At 51.7% G+C, this 18,633-nt stretch overlaps 1 protein-coding gene across 2 annotated transcripts in view; it reads left to right on the top strand.

The window, feature by feature from the left end:
- The first annotated feature begins 3,057 nt into the window (after positions 1-3,057).
- Positions 3,058-18,633, top strand: part of CERS4 (ceramide synthase 4) — a 33,759-nt gene continuing 18,183 nt past the window's right edge. The window contains exon 1 of one of the 2 annotated variants that reach the window (XM_043466440.1): positions 3,058-3,367. The gene's annotated coding sequence lies outside the window, so the exon portion shown is untranslated. Of the gene's footprint in view, positions 3,368-5,778; positions 6,105-18,633 lie in introns of those variants that run through there. The other variant, XM_043466441.1, reaches the window with a different exon arrangement.

The following is an 18,633-nucleotide window of genomic DNA, read 5'->3' as shown; positions in this document are numbered from 1 at the left end:
CCAAAAACGGGTCTCACTGGGCTAAAATCAAGGGGTCAGTAAGGCTGGATTCCTTTTGGAAGTTCTAGGGGAAAATGTGTTTCCTGGCCTTTTCCAATTCTAGAGGCTGCTAATCCTCCACCTTCAAAATCAACAGGTTAGCATCTTCCCATTTCTTTCTCTCTGACTCTCCTCTCTCTCTCTTATAAGGACCCTTGTGGGTATTCCCTGTTGGTTCTTCAGTGTTCGGGACTCTGAGATTCCACTGTAGGTGGTGCAGGTTTGATCCATGCTCGGGGAAATAAGATCCAATATGCCATACAGTGGTGAAGGGCATGGCAACCCACCCCAGTATTGTTGCCTGGAGAATCCCCATGGACAGAGATGCCTGGCGGGCTGCAGTCCTTGGGGTTGCAAAGCGTCGGACACGACTGAGTGACTAACCATAACCACCACAGGCCACACAGTACAGCCAAAAAAATGAATACTAATGAGGACCCTGTGATGATGTTGGATAATCCCCCCATCTCCAGATCCTTAACTTAATCAGCCATGCAAAGTCCCTTTTGCCTTGTAAGGTCACATATTCACAGGTTCCTAGGGTTAGCATGTGCGGGCATCCTTATATTCTGTCTAGCACAGGGCTCATTGTCCAGGATTTAGAGTCCAGCCTCCAGACCTGGCCATGATGACCCCAGGGTCTGGAAAAGGCCACTGGGACCAGCCATCGGACTGGGGGGTGGGGGCACAGAAGGGACAAAGAAGCCCTCAGTTTATTACCTGGATCAGGGCTTATGAGCCTCCCCAATCCTACCTTCCTGTCCCACCCTCAAGTACAGAGGGTGTGAAAGTGTGGAAGGAAGGAGGCAAGGAGCTCCCCAAGTCTCCCTAGGGTCCCCCTTCCCACCACCCAGACACCCTACATTGGACCCACCAACTTAGAAATGACTCCATCCGCCTACTCTCACCACCCAGGACCTGGCCTCCTCTGATTCCCCCATACCCTGGAGATTTTACTGCTAAATCCCTCTGGAGTTCCTCTCTTCATGCCTGTCTACAACTCCCAGATCAGACCCCAGCTGCTCCTGCTTCTGTCTCATTTTAAATCTGATTGTGTCTAACTTCAAATCTGACTGTGCCTCTCCCCAGAGAACCCTGGAGGGCCTTTAGTGACTGGTCCAGCCCTGTCCTCTCCTCACTCACCGTCGGACCCTAATTCAGCTGAATCCCCCTGGTTACGGATGTCACCTCTTCCAGGAAGCCTGCCCGGAACAGTCCATGCTCCTAGCTGGAGTGGGGAGTGGTTGGGCACAGAAGGGCAGGGAGTAGTGGAGAAGTGGCCCGTGTGCAGAAGTTCCAGCCTGCATCTCTTTTTGCCAGGCGAAGCCCTTCCTCCAGCCTCCCCACCTCTGCCCAGAAAGTACCTCCCACCTGAAATCTCTCCCTGACCCCAGCCCACCCAAATCCTCTTTTGAGGACCTACCCTTTACACCTCTAGGAACCTGCTGCTCCTCCTCTGGGGCCTGGACTGCCCCCATCCTACCAGGTCTCTGGTGTCACTATTAATCCAAATGGCTCTCATGTTCTGCACACCCCCAGGTGCAAGGTACCGTGGACATGACTGAGTGACTGCACAATAAAATTTTCACGATGCTGAGAAAAGAGTCTTTATTGTTTGACTTTTCCTTGTGTGCAAAGGAGCTCTTGGACTTCCCTGGAAGCTCAGCAGTAAAGAATCTGCCTGCCAATGCAGGAGACACGGGTTTGACCCCTGGGTGGGGAAGATCCCTTGGAGAAGGAAATGGGAACCCACTTCAGTTTTCTTGCCTGGAACATCCCATGGACAGAGGAGCCTGGTGGGCTACATACAGTTCATGGGGTCACAAAAGAGTTGGACAAGACTGAGCAGCTAAACAACAAAGGAGCTCTTGGAGGAAGAGGAGAGAATAAAAGGGTGAATGTGGATGGTGGGGCAGAGGGGGCAGGGGGGCTCTGAGGACCAGACTGAGAGCTGAAGAAGGATGCACACATTTGGGAAGAGAAGGGACAGCGCAGCAGAGGGAACAGAAGGTGCAAATGCGGGCAAGCTGGATGGAGTGGGACAGCTTCAACCACACTTGCTACAGTTGGCTCTGCTGTCCTCCCCCTTTGTGTGTGTGGAAATCAATCTCAGAAGATGTGAAGCAACTTGCCTAGGGCCCCACAGCCAAAATAACCTGGGGTTCACCCACCTCGCCCAGGGTCTGCTACAGGGAGAGACTTATTGTTCAAAGGTGAGCCACCTGCCTAGACGTTGTGGGGTTGGCCGGTGGTTCTGGAACCCTCTTCGCTTCAACTGGCGACAGCTGGACTGCAAGTCTCTTAGATGCTGCCCAGGTGCTTACAAACGACCTCTGCGCGACGCGGGATTCCCAGCATTCACGGCTTGCCCTGGCTCCCAGCCCCTGTGCGCCGGGGGGGTGGGGGAAGGGGGTCACCTTCTTCCTCCCTACAAGAGGGAAACTGGGGTTTCGCCACCACCAACACCGTTCTACCTCCCCGCCTTTATCTTCACAGCTCCGCCGCCTATCTCTGCACCCCATTGAACCACAAACTCGCCCACCTGCCCTATACGCCTCCCAGCCCGCAGGGGGGTTCCTTGGCTTCCCAACTCCGCAGTTGGTCCCATGAACCAAAAACTGGACCAGCTCGGCCTGAGAGCTGGGACAGGTCACCAGACCTTGGGGGCACTGGGGTGACCTCCGAGGCCTGAGGTGGTGAGTCGGGGGCCTTCTGCACAGCACCCAGCGGTGCACTCAGGCGGGTCCAGGAGCGATAGTGTGTCGGCAGATACACGGATGGGTCAGAGCCAGGCCAGCAAAGAGGACCCGGGAGGGCGCTGGAGAGGACTTGCAGAGAACGGAAGAGAAATGCGGGCCGGACTGAGCGCACAGCAGATGGAGGTAGGTTCAAAGGAAAGAGCTACCGCACAGCGAAGAAACCCGTGGCGGGGTTCAGGCTAAACAGCGCCGCGGGGCGGGGCCGGGCAGGACTGGAGGCGGGGCCCCGTGGCGCGGGGCGGGGTTGGAGGCGGGGTCCCTTATGCGGGGCGGGGGTCTAGGAAGCGGCCTTGTCGCAAGAGGGGCCCGAGCGCCGCTAGGACCCCGAGCCTTGAAGGCTTCTGCCCGGCCCCGCCCCGGCCCCGCCCTCCAGGCCCCGCCCCCCGATCCCGGCCCGCGCTGCCCCCAAAGCCTGCTTCCCGGCCCCCCGCAGAGGCGGCGCCTGGAGCAGAGTCCGGGTGCCTGGTGCCGGCTGCGCGCGTCTCCTCCTCCGCATCTGCGGCAGGCGAGCTGTCAGCCACCCACCCCACCGCCGGCCCCTGGTGCTCCCGGCCGCCTGCGCCCCCCAGGTAAGTGAGACCCCAGCTATCCTAACGCGGCCGGGAACGCCACCCTAGCAGCGAGCTCCGGCCCCGCCTCCACGGCCATGGCGTCCGCGGCGGTCCTCAGACACAGCCGCTGTCCCCCATCCTCGCCCGGGACGGCCTCCCGGGGCTTCCCGTCTGGTCCCAGGCCCCGGCCGCCTCCCTGAGAGAGCCCCGCTCCCCCGAGAACCGGGGCGCAGCGAGCGCAGGAGGACGCGGCGGCTGCGTAACGGGTGGGCGAGAGTGGGGACGAGCCTAACACGACGGGGGCGGGGGTGGGGGGGGGATCGTGGGGAGTCCGGAATGTATGAACGCGAGGAGCGCGATGCGGGGGTCTGTCAGTCGGTCACCAGAGAATCTGTACCTGCTGGGGATGCAGCCGGGGCCCTAACCTCAGAGCCTGCAACCCGGCCGCGTAGACTGCTAGGACCCGCGTAAACAGACACGGATCATGTCAGCCCATGCACAGTGCGCAGAAGGCCACACCTCTGGGAGATGGGCTAGGGTCGCGGAGGAATTCTCGGAAAAGGTGTCAGCCAGGCCTGAGAGAATCAGCCAGCGAGGGGTTTTTAGGCCCAGAAAACAGCAAAAGATTATGAGTCAGGGCCCAAACTGGCTTGTCTGCAGAGCTGAAAAGAGGCGAGCGTGGCTCAAGTTCGATGAGCCGGGTATCGAGGTGCGAAGACCTTGGCCTCGGGCCAAGAAGATAACTGAGCAGTGTGTGGATTCCGTTCTCAGGTCTGTGGGGACCACGGAGGCTTAGGACAAAGTGAGTGACCGGGTCCAGCTGTGTCTTACAAAGATCCAGCAGCTACTCTGCTCCCCAAAAAGAGATGGGAGGAGGAGACTGTGGGTTTGGACCCGACAGGAAGGGGGCGATGGAAAGTGGGCGGTTTGGGGTTCTTCTTTGGCAGAGGGACTTCGCCTGCATTCCCTGCCTGCTCAGAAGTGGGGCGGGAAGACAGGTGCATGGAAGAGATTTCTGGTGTGGGCAGCTGGGAGTGTGGAAGGATGGGGAAACCGAGGGAGAAACAGGTCAGGGGGTGTGAGGCTGTTGTGACTCAGACTGATTTGCAAAACCTGAGATGCCACTTGAGGGGGGACGTCCTGAAGACACCACTGGGAACCCAGGCCAGGTCCAAGGTGACTGAGTGCAAGGGGGCAGCCTGGATCTGTTGTATGGGGCCACTTGAAATAGAAATTCTGGAGTGTAGCGGTGTCTCTGAAGCCCCCAGAGTCCCCAGCCTCAACTCAGCCCCCTTCCAGGAGCTTGTGTGTATGTGCGCTCAGTTGTGTCTGACTCTGCCACCCCATGGACCATAGCTTGCCAGGTTCCTCTGTTCATGGAATTTTCCAGGCAAGAATGCTGGAGTGGGTTGCCATTCCCTTCTCCATGGAATCTTCCCGACCCAGGGATTGTCCTGCATTGGCAGGTGGATTCTTTACCACTGAGCCACATGGGAAGCCCCTTCCAGGAGCAGCTGCTATGAATAAACTTGGCGGTGATGGGAGTTCCCGGAAGCTCACTGAGCATACCTGGGTCCCTGAGGCCCCAGCCAGGCTGCAGGGAGGAGGCAGTTGGAACCTTCCTTGCCAGGCCTCCCTGCTCACCTATTTCCAGCTGGGAGGGAGCCTTGGTCATTGCACTGGTCTTGAGTCCCCAGAGAAAGTTTTCTGGGCTTCAGTTTGCCCATCTATAAAATGGGTCCATGGTACCTGTATCTGGGGATGATGTTCCAATCAAAGGCAGCCTCAGCTAGGAAATAAAAAGGGGTTTGGCCAATCCCAAGGGCAGCCTTATGCCTCGGGTGAGGGGGAGGGGCTGCAGCTCTGGTGGGAGTTCAGGGCCCGGTGAGCCTCCATTTCTTGCTCTGAGAAATGGGAAGAACTCATAAGTGCATCCACCTCCAGAACCCACAGGCGTCGGCAGATCAAGTGAGTCAGGCATGTAAAGTGTTTGGTTGGCCCAGCGCCCAGCACGAAGTGCTCGCTGGGCACAGGAACTGCCGTCATGATTGGAGTTGGCTGTGGGGAGCGGGCCAGTCCTCCCACCACCCCTGGGATGCCCACAGGAAGACAGGTGCTGGGGGGCATGCTCCTCTCTTATCTGGGCACTGCAGGCTGTCCCCTCTCTGGCTGCTGGAAGCCGCCTCTGAGCTCATCCTGCCAGTTTGAATGCAGTGCTCTCAGGCTAGTGACTTCACCTCTGGTTCAATTTCTTCACCTGTAAAATTGGGAATAATAGCAGTCGTCACCTCAGAGGTGAGCGCAATGCCTATCTGGTAATAACAACCACCTGGCAAGGCAGAGTGGATGCCTGGAGGGGTAGGGGGGAGGAGGAGGGAGGAGCCCAGAGAAGTGACCTGACTCAGCCTCGAGAGGGGTCAGGAGTCAGGCTTCTTGTTGGAGGTGACCACTGGCCTGGTTGCTGAAGATTATCAAGAGTTCATGGGCAGGACTTTCTTGGAGGTCCAGTCGTTAAGAGTCTGCCTGCCAATTCGGGGGATGTGGGCCCGATGTCTGTTCTGGGAGGAGTCCATGCGCTGTGGGGCAACTAGCCCCATGTACCACAACAATGGAGCCCGTACTCTAGAGCTGTGACCACTGAAGCCTGCGTACCATAAAGTCCGCAACAAGAGGAGCCACTGCAATGAGAACTCCACGTGCCACAACTAGAGGAAGCCTGTGCACAGCAGCAGAGACCCAGAGCAGCCAAAAATAAGTAAATAAATACAATTTTTTAATTAAAAGAATAGAGTTCAAGGGCAGAGAGACCAGTGAACAGAGATGTGGAGGGGAGTCACCTTGGGTAAATGGGAGAAGCTGGGGGCAAGGAGTCAGGAAATCAGCATGAGAGAGACTGCACTGATCCAGACCATGATGAGGCTGGACCAGGTGGAGGTGTGGATGAGTGAGAAGTGAGCCTGGACCCTGGATAGACTTGAAGTTGGGCTTCCCCAGTGGCTCAGCGGTAAAGAATCCGCCTGCAAAGCAGGAGACACAGGAGGTGAGGGTTTGATCCCTGGGTCAGGAAGATCCCCTAGAGAAGGGATTGGCAACCCACTCCAGTATTCTTGCCTGGGGAATCCCCATGGACAGAGGAGCCTGTCAGGCTACGGCCCATAGTGTCGAAAGAGTTGGACGCGACTGAAGCAGCGTAACACGCACGCACACCTTTGTCAACATGATTCTGTCACCCCAGGTCTCTACCCTGAAGAGCAGGAGCTCACCCCTCTCCCCACATCCTCCTAGGCTTCCCAAATCATATGGTTTCCAGGCCATGAGTATGTCTGGGGAGGGGGTTAAGCCCCTGCCAGCCGCCCCTCGGGATCCCTTTCTACCTTGCGCTGGTCCCCAGTTCCCACCCGCCCCGCCTGTCATTGATTCATTCAGTAAGTGTTGATGAAGTATGCATGCTGGGAGGCAGTGGGGACTAACAGTGAATAAAAGGAAGCTTCTTTGCCACACACCCCCACCACCACCTCATTGGTGGAGCTGATGTTCTGGGAAGGGGGCAAGAGAAACCTGAAGGATGAGAAGGAGCCAGCCAGGCAGACATCTGGAGGAAGGGCATTTTGGGCAGAGGGTCCAGCATGTGCAAAGATTCTGAGGCAGGACCCAGCCCGGCATGTTAAGAGGTTTAGCAAAGAGGCCCATGTGGCTGGAGCAGCATGAGCCAGGGGGGAGAGTGTCAGATGAAAAGACTGAGGGTCCTTAGGGCCCCTCAGCTCAACAGTTGCAGACCCTGGGTGGGTCCCTGCTCAAGGGGGAGTGAGGTTACTGGGCCCCACTGCTGTGCAGTTTCTTTGGTGTGTTGTTCCCTTTGTGGAGTGGACGGTGTGCCCCAAAGGCAGAGGAGGCTGGCAGGAGGAAGGAAGAGAGGGGACCTTTCCTGGTGGACAAAGCTGATGCTGGGAAAGATTGAAGGCAAGAGGAGAAGGGGGCGACAGAGGATGAGATGGTTGGATGGCATCACCGACTCGATGGACATGAGTTTGAACAAACTCCGGGAGATAGTGAGGCACAGGGAAGCCTGGCGTGCTGCAGTCCATGGGGTTGCAGAGTCGGATACAACTGAGCGACTGAACAACAAAGCTTCTCCCCTTCCTTCTGCACTTGCTGGGGGCTCTGCTGACCTGGGAGGCTTCCTGGAAGGGCTGGAGGGAGTGGAAGGAAGGAACAAGGGGGAAGGCGCTAATGGAGGCTGAGAAGGGGGCCAGGGAGGAAGAGGAGGAGGACACAGAGCCCAGAGCTGGGTGTTGGGGCAGCATGTTCACCGGGAGGTGACAGGAGATGGCAGGCAGGGGCCTGCTGAGCCTTGAGGACGAGCAGCAAAAACCCAAGCAGGTATACTTTGAGGATGGCCCCTCCACCAGCCCACAGTCACTCCCGTTCCTGGTGTAGGAGAAATGATTTGGCGTCCTGCCCCATACCCCCTGTGAACAAGGACCTGGTCAGCTGCGCCTGTTGACGCTTCCCACCCTCACCATTCAGCCGAGTGTGCACCAAACCCCTCCAGTTTCAGAGACTCGGTGGTTGTGGTGCATGGACTTAGTTGCCCTCTGCATGTGGGCCCTTAGTTCCCTGACCAGGGATCGAACCCTGAGGTCACAAAGAGTTGGACACGACTGAGCATGCATGCATGAACACAGGCCTGCAGACCTGTCAGGGTCCCAGAGGAGCCAAAGGTTGAGACAGAGGCAAATCGCGAACTTTGGAGAAAAAAAGCCTGCCTGGACAGATCTGCAGTTGCATTGCAAGGCAAATTTTTAACCACAGACCCACCAGGGAAGTCCCTGAAGACAGGCTTAGATTTCAATGAATCCCAATTCTCCACTTCCTACCCATCCCCTCCCCTGTGCCTCGGTTTCCCCAGCTGCAAAATGGAGATGACAGAAACACTGGGCACTGACGCCAGCCACAGCTTCCTGGGAGCCTGACCAGAGAGTGGAAGGAGTTGGGGGCAAATTAGACCCTGGGGTGGGACACTTCGGACTTTTCCTGTGTATTCCTAGAATTTTTCAGAAATGTGTGAAGAATGAGGGGAGGGGGGCTACTTTACTTCTGGTAGCCCAAGTCTCTCTTAAAGGTAATGTGTGTGTGTGTGTGTGTGTGTGTGTGTGTGTATTTCCCCCCCTCTGTAGGTTTTGAATCTTTCATTTTAGGATAAAAATTTTTTTCATAACCCATTCTTCAGGACAAATGCCATGACCCTTTAGGATGTATGTGATCAGTATGTCATCTTTAGAGTTTTATTTCATTTTGAGGTGGACCATTTTAAAAATCTTTATTGAATTTATTACAATACTGTTCCTGTTTTATATTTTGCTTTTTTGGCCTTGAGGCAGGTGGGATCTTAGCTTCCTGACCCAGGGTGAAACCCACAACCCCTGCATTGGAAGGCAACGTTCTTAACCACTGGACTGTCAGGGAAGTCCCTGGACTATAGATTTTAAGGCTATTCTTGAAGGAGGTAGCAGGCTATACTCAGGTACCTGCTTCCTCTGATGTAGTTCTCACTGGCAAAGTAGTGACTCTGAATGTTGAAATTGTTACCTTTTCTACACAACCAAATTCACGTGACATTTGCAGCCACAGCTTTCATTCAGGGCAGTCCTTTTTTGTTGTTGTTGTTATCATTTTATTTATTTCTGGCTGTGCTGAGTCTTCACTGTTGGACAGGCTTTTCTCTAGCTGCAGCAAGCAGAGACTACTCTTCTTGCAGTGCGCAGCCTTCTTATTGAGGTGGCTCCCCTTGATGGGGAACGTGGGCTCAAGGTCCCTCGGGCTTCAGTGGTTGTGGCTCAGGGGCTCTAGAGCACAGGCTCGGTGGTTGTGGAGCACAGGCCTAATTGTTCCGCAGCATGTGGGATCTTCCTGGACCAGGGATCGAACCCGTGTCTCCTGCATTGGCAGGTGAACTCTTTAGGAGCGCATGGCAACCCACTCCAGTATTCTTGCCTGGAGAATCCAATGGACAGAGGAGCCTGGTGGGCTACAGTCCATGGGGTCGCAAAGAGTCAGATACGATCGAGCGACTTGGCACACACACACTGCATTACAGCCATGTTTCTGAGATTTGAGCAGACCTCAGGAATCATGGCCATGGACTCCAGGCTGAGAACCATGGAGTCTCATGGCTGCAGGAGGTCGGCAGGGTAGAGGGGGCCAGGGCAGGGCCAGATCATATAGACCTTGGTGATCAACCCCAGGCACGAAGGGAAGGTTGGCCTCCCACCCCCAGCAGCCCCAGTCTCCAGTGTGGGGGAGGGCTTGTAGAGTGAGCCTCTTTGGGACCACTGTGGGGTGGGTGGGGAAGAGGAAGTACTCTTGTTGCAGAAACACGCCTGGGTCTTAAAGGGCCCACACACAGACTCTCCCTGGGGACCCTTCCCTTGGCTTTGGAACCTCCACCCACCCAGAGGGTGAGTCTTCTCACACAAGCCATGCTTGGCTCCCCACCCTTACCTGGGTGGGTGGATAGGTAGGCAGTGGGGTGATGACTGCATCAGTGAAGGCACTGCTAGCCTGGGGCCACCTGGCAAGAGTGGATCTGCCCAGGCTGGTTTTTCTCTCCGCACTCACAGTTTGCCTCTGTCTCAACCCTTGGTTCCCCTGGAACCCTGACAGGTCTGCAGGCCTGTGTTCATGCATGCATGCTCAGTGGTGTCCAACTCTCTGGGACCCCATGGACTGTGGCCCTCCAGGCTCCTCTGTCCATGGGATTCTCCAGGCAAGAATACTGGAGTGGGTATCCATTTCCTCCTGCAGGGGATCTTCCTGACCCAGGGATCAAACCTGGGTTGCCTGCATTGGCAGGTGGATTCTTTACCACTGAGCTACCCGGGAAGCCCTCCTTTAGGTTACTTGCTGTTACCAGAAAAGCAGGCTTCCGTTTCACTTCTTGCTTCTGTTCCCTGTTGTTGAATGCTTTAGAAACAACATCTACTAATTGAGAAGGGTTCAATTCAAATACACTGCCAGGGTCCTCTGTCCTTGGGATTCTCCAGACCAGAATACTGGAGTGGGTGGCCATTTCCTTCTCCAGGGGATCTTCCCAACCCAGGGATTGAACGTGGGTCTCCCGCATTGCTGGTGGATTTCTTCACTGTCTGAACTACCAAACTACCAGGGAAGCCCATATACCATCTAATTTCTGTAATTTTTTAATCTCTGGGGCGCTTCGCCTGATGCAGGTCATCTGAGGTCCCAAGGACAGCCCACGCGTGCCAGGACTATTCACAGGAGAATCACCCCGCTTCTGGGGACACCGAGGCCCAAGGCTTCTGTTGCTGCTGCTGTGTCTTTAAGGCCCAGGGGACACTTGCCAACTTCCACGTGAATGCTTGAACCGGGAGGGCTCAGACCTGGGCTGGCAGGCTCCTAGAGTTCAGTACCTGCCAGCACCAAATGTCATCCTGCTTACATTGTGTTTGTTTTATGGCCACTGTCTGTTTATGATGCTGACACTGGCTGTCTTTTTTCCTTTCCCATTATAATTTATTACATGATATTGAATACAGTTCCCTGTGCTAGACAGTCGGTCCTTGTTGTTTATCTGTATATAGTAGTTTGAATCTGCTAATCTCAAACTCTTCATCGATTCATCCCCTCACCCTTTTTCCCTTTGGGAACTGTAAATTTGTTTTCTATGTCTGGGAGTCTGTTTCTGTTTTGTGAATAAGTTCATTTGTATACTTGTTTTAGAGTCCACATGTAAGTGATACATGGTATTTTTCTTTGACTGTCTTAATTTAATATGATATCTAAGGTCCCTCCATGGGACTGCAAATGGCATTATTTCATTCTCTTTATGGCTGAGTAATAGTCCATTGTTGATATGTACCACTTCATCTTTATCCACTCCTCTACTGATGAACTTTTAGGTTGCTTCCATGTCTTGTTTGCAAATGGTGCTGCTGTGAACACTGGGGTGTGTGTATCTTTTCAAATTAAAGATTTCATATTTTCTGAGCACATGCCCAGGAGTGGGATTGCTGGATCATATGGTAGCTCTATTTTACATTTTCTAAGGAACCTCCATACTGTTCTCCATAGTGGCCGCACCAATTTACATTCCTACCAACAGTGTACAAGGGTTCCATTTTCTCCACATCCTCTCCAGTAATGGCTTTTCTCTTTCAGGGAGGGAAACGTGGATGGGGGAGGCAGCCTGGGGCAGGGGACTTCCCTGGTGGTCCAGTGACTACGATTCTGAGCTCCCAATGAAGGGGGGTCAGGGTTCGATCCCTGGTCAGGGAACTGGATCCCTCATGTGGCAACTGAGACCTGGTGCAACCAAATAAATAAATAAAAATAAATATTGATAACATTAAAGAAAAAAAAAAAAAGCAATACCAGAGGCAGAGAGATCAAGGTGGAGGTAACCACGAGAATTGAAATCAGAATTGGGTCCTCGGTAGTGGGGATTGAGCGGAGAAGGAACTCGCTTGATTGTTACGGGAGAGACAGATGCAGTTGCAGGACCTGGGGAGTAGCTGAGTGTCTGGGGGTGGGGGGGGCGGGGGTGATGAGGAAGGGTCTGAGATGACTCTCAGATTCTTGTCCCCAAAGACTGGGTACATGGTGGGATGTTGACCAAGAAGCACACTTGTGGTGCAGGGTGACTTGTATCTACATCTGGGCAAGGCATAGCCAGGCACTGTTGCGTTAACCATTTTGGCATTGGGAGAGAAACCTGGAAACTGCGGGAATCTGGAAAACCAAAGCACAGGCTCACAGATAATGGGGGTGAGATTTCCCAGGGAGAAAAGCTGGTGTGAGAGGGTTCAGGACTGGCCTTATTTAGGGTCAAAGGAGAAGAAAACAGCTTGGATTAGATTACCCAGGATGCCATGTTTCTTGGAAAGAGAGACAGACAAAGGGGGCAGATAGACCACTAGGAAGAATTGATGCTTTCAAATTGTGGTGCTGGAGAAGACTCTTGAGAGTCCCTTGAACAGCAAGGAGATCAAACCAGTTAATCCTAAAGGAAATCAGTCCAGAGTATTCACTGGAAGGACTGAAGCTGAAGCTCCAATACTTCGGCCACCTCATGCAAAGAGCCAACTCATTGGAAAAGACCCTGATGCTGGGAAAAATTGAGGGCAGCAGGAGAAAGGGACGACAGAGGATGAGATGGTTAGACAGCATCACTGGCTCAATGGACATGAATTTGAGCAAACTCCAGGAGATAGTGGAGGACAGAGAAGCCTGGCGTGCTGCAGTCCATGGGGTCTCAGAGGGCTGGACCTGACTTAACAGCTGAACAACAAGAACACACACCACCAGAAGGTCAGGAATCTACAGAAAGAAAACTGACCTCTGGGGCTGGCGTGGGCCAGGGGGTAGTCACTGATGACCCAGGCAAAGCCCGGAGTACATGGGGTGAAGCGTAGGCATAAAGGCAGCAGGTCCAGTTTGCCAAGAATGCAGAGGCTGAGGTTCCGTGAGCGCATGTCCATCTAGAACACCGGGTGGTACGGAGCTGAGCTCACATGCAGCCTGGTCAGTTACCAGCTCTGTGGCCCTGGGTAGATGAGTCAGTTCATCCGTGACAAGAGAAGAGTAACTGCATTTAGGATGGCACATTTTGTGTTAGGTGTATTGTGCAATTAAAAAAAAAATTTAAGTCACCTTGAAATACACTTCTTGTAAAAATCAGTGACTCACAAAATAAGTGGACCAGCTTCCCCCCTCCCCCACCTTCCTGATAGAATATCTGTCCGGAGTGTGGACTATATCCTTTAGAGCACTCCAACTGCACTTGTGTTGGATCTTTCGATGTTCTCCCAAGGTCACTGAGACTCTGTATATTTTTTTAAATTGTGGTAAAATACATGCACGCTAAACATTTTACCGTTTTAACCATTTTTAATTGCACGACTAGGTAGCATTAAGTACATTCACAATATTAAGCAGCCACCGCTGTCCATTTCTAGATACACATTTTTATTCAGTCTTTAGTTTTTTCTTCTCTCTTCTTCTGTTCAGTATTTGCTATTATCAGTCTCCAAATTAGTCAGCTGTCTTTTCTACCATTTCCAATCTGCTATTAAGCCGACAGTTGGGGGTTGGGGGGGAAAACACCAAAAAACTTTTTTTGGCTTTTTTTCTGGATAAATAATGCTTTCTTTTTCTTCTTGTACAATGTATATTGTATTTATTTATTTTTTAAGGTATAGTTGATGTACAATATTATATGTTTCAATATTATATGAATCACAGTATAGTGATTCACAATTTATAAAGGCTGTATTCCATTTGTTGTTATCATAAAATATTTACTGTGTTCCCTGTGTTGTACAATATGTCCTTGTAGCTTATTTATTTTATATATAGTAGCTTGTACCTCTTGATTTCCTACCCTTCTCTTGCCCCTCCGCCTTCTCTCTTCCTACCAGTAACCACTAGTTTGTCGGTCTGTTTCGTTCATGCTATATTCACTAACTTGTTTTATTTTTTAGATTTCACATATAAGTGATATCATACAGTATTTGTCTTTCTCTGTCTGACTTATTTCACTAAGCATAATACCCTCCAAGTCCATCCATGTTCTTGCAAATGGCAAAATTTCATTCTTTTTATGGCTGAGTCCACAGTCAATCTTTTTATTCAAAATATTGTATTTTTCAGTTTTAGAATCTCCAGTTGGTGCATTTTTTAAAAATAATTTCTGCTTCCCTACTGAGGTTTTTTGTTGTTGTTGTTGTTCATTCACTAGGAGGTGCTTTTCCTTCACATCCCTTCACATCCCTTCACATCCCATTTCCTTTTTCCTTCACATCCCTGAATATATTTATAATAGCTGCTTCAAAGTCCTTATCTGCTCATTCCAACATCTGGGTCACCTCAAGGTCAGTCTTCAGTGATTTCCTTCTTTCTTGAGCATAGGTCATGTGTTCCTGTTTCTTCACATGTCAAATAATTTTGGGTTGTATTCTGGACATTATGAAAGATAAGTTGTAGACACTCTGTATTCTGCTGTGTTCCTCCAAAGAACATTGATTCTTTCCCACATCCCTTTTTAAAATTTTCACAGGCAATTAAACTGTCTGAACTCAAGATCCAAAGTCTCTTTCCCCTGGGGTGGGAGGAGGGTTATATCTTATTTTCCTTTAGCTTTAGCCAGGCTGGTTGGAGTCTGCCCTGCACATGGTTCAAGGGTTAGCAAGAGACTTGCACAGCAATTTTGGATAGAATTTGGACCTAATTTTTTGTTGTTGTTTTTTGGCTTTTTTCTTTCCTGTATGTTCTGCCCCATTGTTGAACTGTTATGGTCCCTTTGGATTCTGTCTTATCATTTTTCAATCCAGTTTCTATTTCCAGTGAAAAATGGAAGACTCACCCCGTGCCATTCCCTTAGTGTAGGTAGAGACTCACTCTCTAGAGCCCTACTGCCCAGTAGAATTTTCTGCAATGATGGAAATGTTCCATACCTACACTGCCCAATATGGTAGCCACAAGCCACATGTGGCTATTAAGTATAGAAATGTTCACAATACAACTGAGGAACTGAATTTTAGATTTTAATTTTAATTAATTGGAAGTTAAATGAGCACATGTGGCTAATGGATATAGAATGTGGTAACACCAAAGCTTCAAGGTATAACAGTTTTTTAGTATATAGCCCAGAGTTTATCATTATTATCTCTGAGAGGGCTGGTCTGATGCAGCTAACTCCACTGTTATAAATACCAAGGACAAAACTCTTTTGGTTGTTTTCCATTACATGAATTACATATCAGTCCAGTAGTGTCTCTGTATTTTGCTTTCATTTTTTCAACTCAGTGATCCTACCAAGTCCATGAGCATAGCTTTTCCTCCTCTCTTCATCCCAATTTGATAATTTTCTTAATTAAAAATTATTTTAATTGTGGTAAACCACATATAGCAAAAAAATTATCATCTGGACCATTTTATACAGTATTCACATTGTCATGTAACCCATCTCTGTGACTTTTTCATTTTCCAAACAGAAACTGTTCCCACTGAACACTTAACTCCCCATCTAGCTACTCCGGCCCCTGGCACCCATCATTCTACTTCCTGTCTCTATAAACCTGACTCCTCTAACTAAGGACCTCCTATAAGTGGAATCAGATACTGTCTGTCTTTCTGAGATTGGCTTATTTCATTGGGCATCATGCCCTCCAGGTTGGTCTGTACCATATCTTCCTCCTCCTTTTAAATGCTTATGTAAGATTTCATAGTATTGAATCCTGAATTTCTGATGGAAATTTCTGATCCCCAGCACTAGACATCCAGGTTGCTTCCAGTTCTCACTGGAAGGGAGAGAGGTAGGAACTCCAAGGGACACAAAAAAAATGTGGGGAGTGATGGATATGTGTGTGTGCTCTTTGCTATCCCATGGACTGTAGCCCACCAGGCTCCTCTGGCTATGAAAATTTCCAGGAAAGCGTACTAGAGTGGGTTGCCATTTCCTCCTCCAGGGGATCTTCCTGACCCAGGGATCGGGCCCACAGCTTCTGCATTGACAGGTGGATTTTTTCCCACTAAGTCACCTGGGAAGCCTATAGTGATGGATATCTTGATCTAGGTGATGGGTTCCATCAGTCAGTACATATATATGTCAAATGCCTTGAATCACACACTTTAATCATGCATAGTTTTTGCATGTCCCTCAGTAGTCATGTTTTTGGTTTTTTAAAAAAATTTTGGCTGTGTCACATAGCATGTGGGATCTTAGTTCCCTGACCAGGGATCAATGCTCTCTGCAATGGAAGCACAGAGTCTGGACCTCCAAGGAAGTCCCAGAGTTGTGTGTTTTTGTTTTTAACTAATTGCATGAGCAGGAGACATAGGAGATGCAGGTTCAACCCCTGGGTGGGGAAGATCCCCTGGAAAGGGAAATGGCAACCTGCTCCAGTATTCTTGTCTGGAGAATCCCATGGACAGAGGAGCCTGGAGGGCTACAGTCTGGGGTCACAAAGAGTTGGACACGACTGAGCACGCACTCAGCAAGCACTCCCCTTACAAGCCCATCCGTTTGCTTGATCTGTCTGAGTCCTGTGCAGGTAACAGTCAGATCCTGCTGCCCGCCTTGCCTCTGGGGCTGGATCTGCTCACTTGCCCACTAAAACTTCCAGAGACCTGATCTCTCTTCCCTTGGTCCTTCTTGAAACTCCCCTAACCAACTCCCCAGCACACCCGTACACTGGGCGATGCTGGAGACCCCACAGGTCTCTTCCTGGTCTGACCCTCACTCTCTGGTGGGAAGGCTCGGCTCTCTAAGCTCAGTGGAGCCAGCCAGGGCTGAACAGAAGCTTTGAAGAAAGGCCCTGGTGGGGTGGGCGGGACTAGGGAAGGAGCTCTGCCTCCTTAGGGTGGGAAGGATAGAGAAGGCCTCTTAAGTAGGGAATTCAATCTGACCCAGGTCTTAAAGACTAGTACAAATGAGCCCAGTGAAGGGGGTGCGGGCACTTTAGGAAAAAGACACCACCTGTGTAAAGACTTTGGGCCACTGGGCGGTGCCCTTGGGGGCTGTAGCACCTGGGATATTCCTGAGGCTGTAGGAGGGAGGGAACAGATTCCAGGAGGGTGGATGTCCCACAGTCAGCCCTCAGGCACCTGCAGATCAACCCTCTAGCCCTCACTGATGGTTGCTTTATTAGGCGGAGGGGGCGGTGGTAGGGGGTTGCGTTGCCAAGGGGTGATTCTGAGAAGGTGCAGCCGGGGAACCTGGAGAAGCAGGCTGTGGTGATGAGGGGTGGCCAATGGGCTGGGGATTCCAGGGGACATGGGCTAAGACTGTGCTTCCAATGCAAGGGACCAGGGTTCTATACCTGGGCCAGGAAAATCCCACGTGCCATGGGGTAACTACTGAAGCCTGCAAACTGCAACAGAGACTCAGCATGGCCAAAAGTAAGTAAAGAAATAGATAATTGTAAATATTGAAAAAAAAGAAAGAAAGAAAACAGTTCAATTGGGATGACAAAAAAAACCAAAATTGGGTAAGGAGATGGAATAATATGATGGCTTCTTCGGTAGTGATCTGAGAAGAATTCTCTAAGGAGGTAACAGTGAACCAAGATGTGAATGGTGAGACAGAGATAGACCAGGGTTGCCTGGGAGAACAGCATGTGCAAAGGTCCTGAGGCAGGAATGAACTTGGTGAGTTGGGCAAGCATATGCAAAGGCCCTGAGGCAGAAATGAGCTTTGTGAGTTGGTCATAGCACATGCAGAGGTCCTGAGATGGGAGCGAGCTTGGTGAGTTTTGGACACAGCACATGCAGGCCCTGGAGGAGGAATGATTGGTGAATCATTCACCAATCACCAGTTGATTGGTGAATTGGAAGCCCACCAAGCAGCCATTGCAGTGAATTGAGTTGGGGGAGGGGGTGTACCAACAAGGCCAGAGCATGGAGGGGAGAGGCAGAGCCCTGGACTTGGGGCCCCCCTTAGGGTCCTTGAAGGTGGTATCTTCTGGCCTGGCTACATCTCTGGTCGTGAGCACTCTGCAGGGACCCTGCTCAGAGAGGCCAGAGTGGAGGAGCCGGGGCTGGGTGCAGGGGTGGCTGTGTTATCTACAAATAACCCCCTCTTAGCCCATCACGTGCTCCCTGCCTGGGCCTCTAGCCGAAGGAGTCAGGTGACCCCAAGCAGGCAAGGCTGTGGGGGCAGAGAGTGAGTATGTGTGTGTGTGTCTGTTCTTCCCTGCACAGCCCAGGCAAGCCCTGCACTTCCAGCTAGATTTAAAATAAAATGTGTGTGCACAGCTCTGCTCTGCTGGGCGGTGCCAGGGCCTTTGGGGAGGGGCAGTTCAGGGGTGCTCTGCTCATCCTCCCCCTCCCCATGTCAGCACAAAGCCCTGATCACTCTCTTCCACTTGCCCCCCCCAACCTGGGGATATTTTTAGGCACTAAGAAGGATTATCAGAGTCTGGCTCCCAGGTGGCAGGGGCAGGGCTGGGAGTGGGGCCAAAGTGCCTTTGAGAAGCAGTCCAGACCGGGAGACCAGCTTGGGGAGGAGGGGGAGGAACCCGAGCGTGGGAGGGGAGATGAGGATAAAACCTCAGGCTGGTTAGGCCTGACCAGCTGCCCACTTGGTGATTCTCCAGATGACCCCTCAGCAGCCATCCTGAGCTCACTCATTGGCTACAGCTTTAAGGGAAGGCTGCAGAGGCAGGCGGGGGAGGATCATGGATGGGAGGATGTCCCTGGGAGAACCGCTCAGAACCTGCGCAGATCAGTGCCCTCCTTCCCAGACTGCTTTCCCCCACCCAGCTGCT

Source organism: Cervus canadensis, chromosome 4 (assembly GCF_019320065.1).
Source record: "Cervus canadensis isolate Bull #8, Minnesota chromosome 4, ASM1932006v1, whole genome shotgun sequence".
In the NCBI taxonomy this organism is placed as follows: Eukaryota; Metazoa; Chordata; class Mammalia; order Artiodactyla; family Cervidae; genus Cervus; species Cervus canadensis.
The sequence above is the reverse complement of the archived record's forward strand: the minus strand, read 5'-3'. Positions and strand labels throughout refer to the sequence as shown.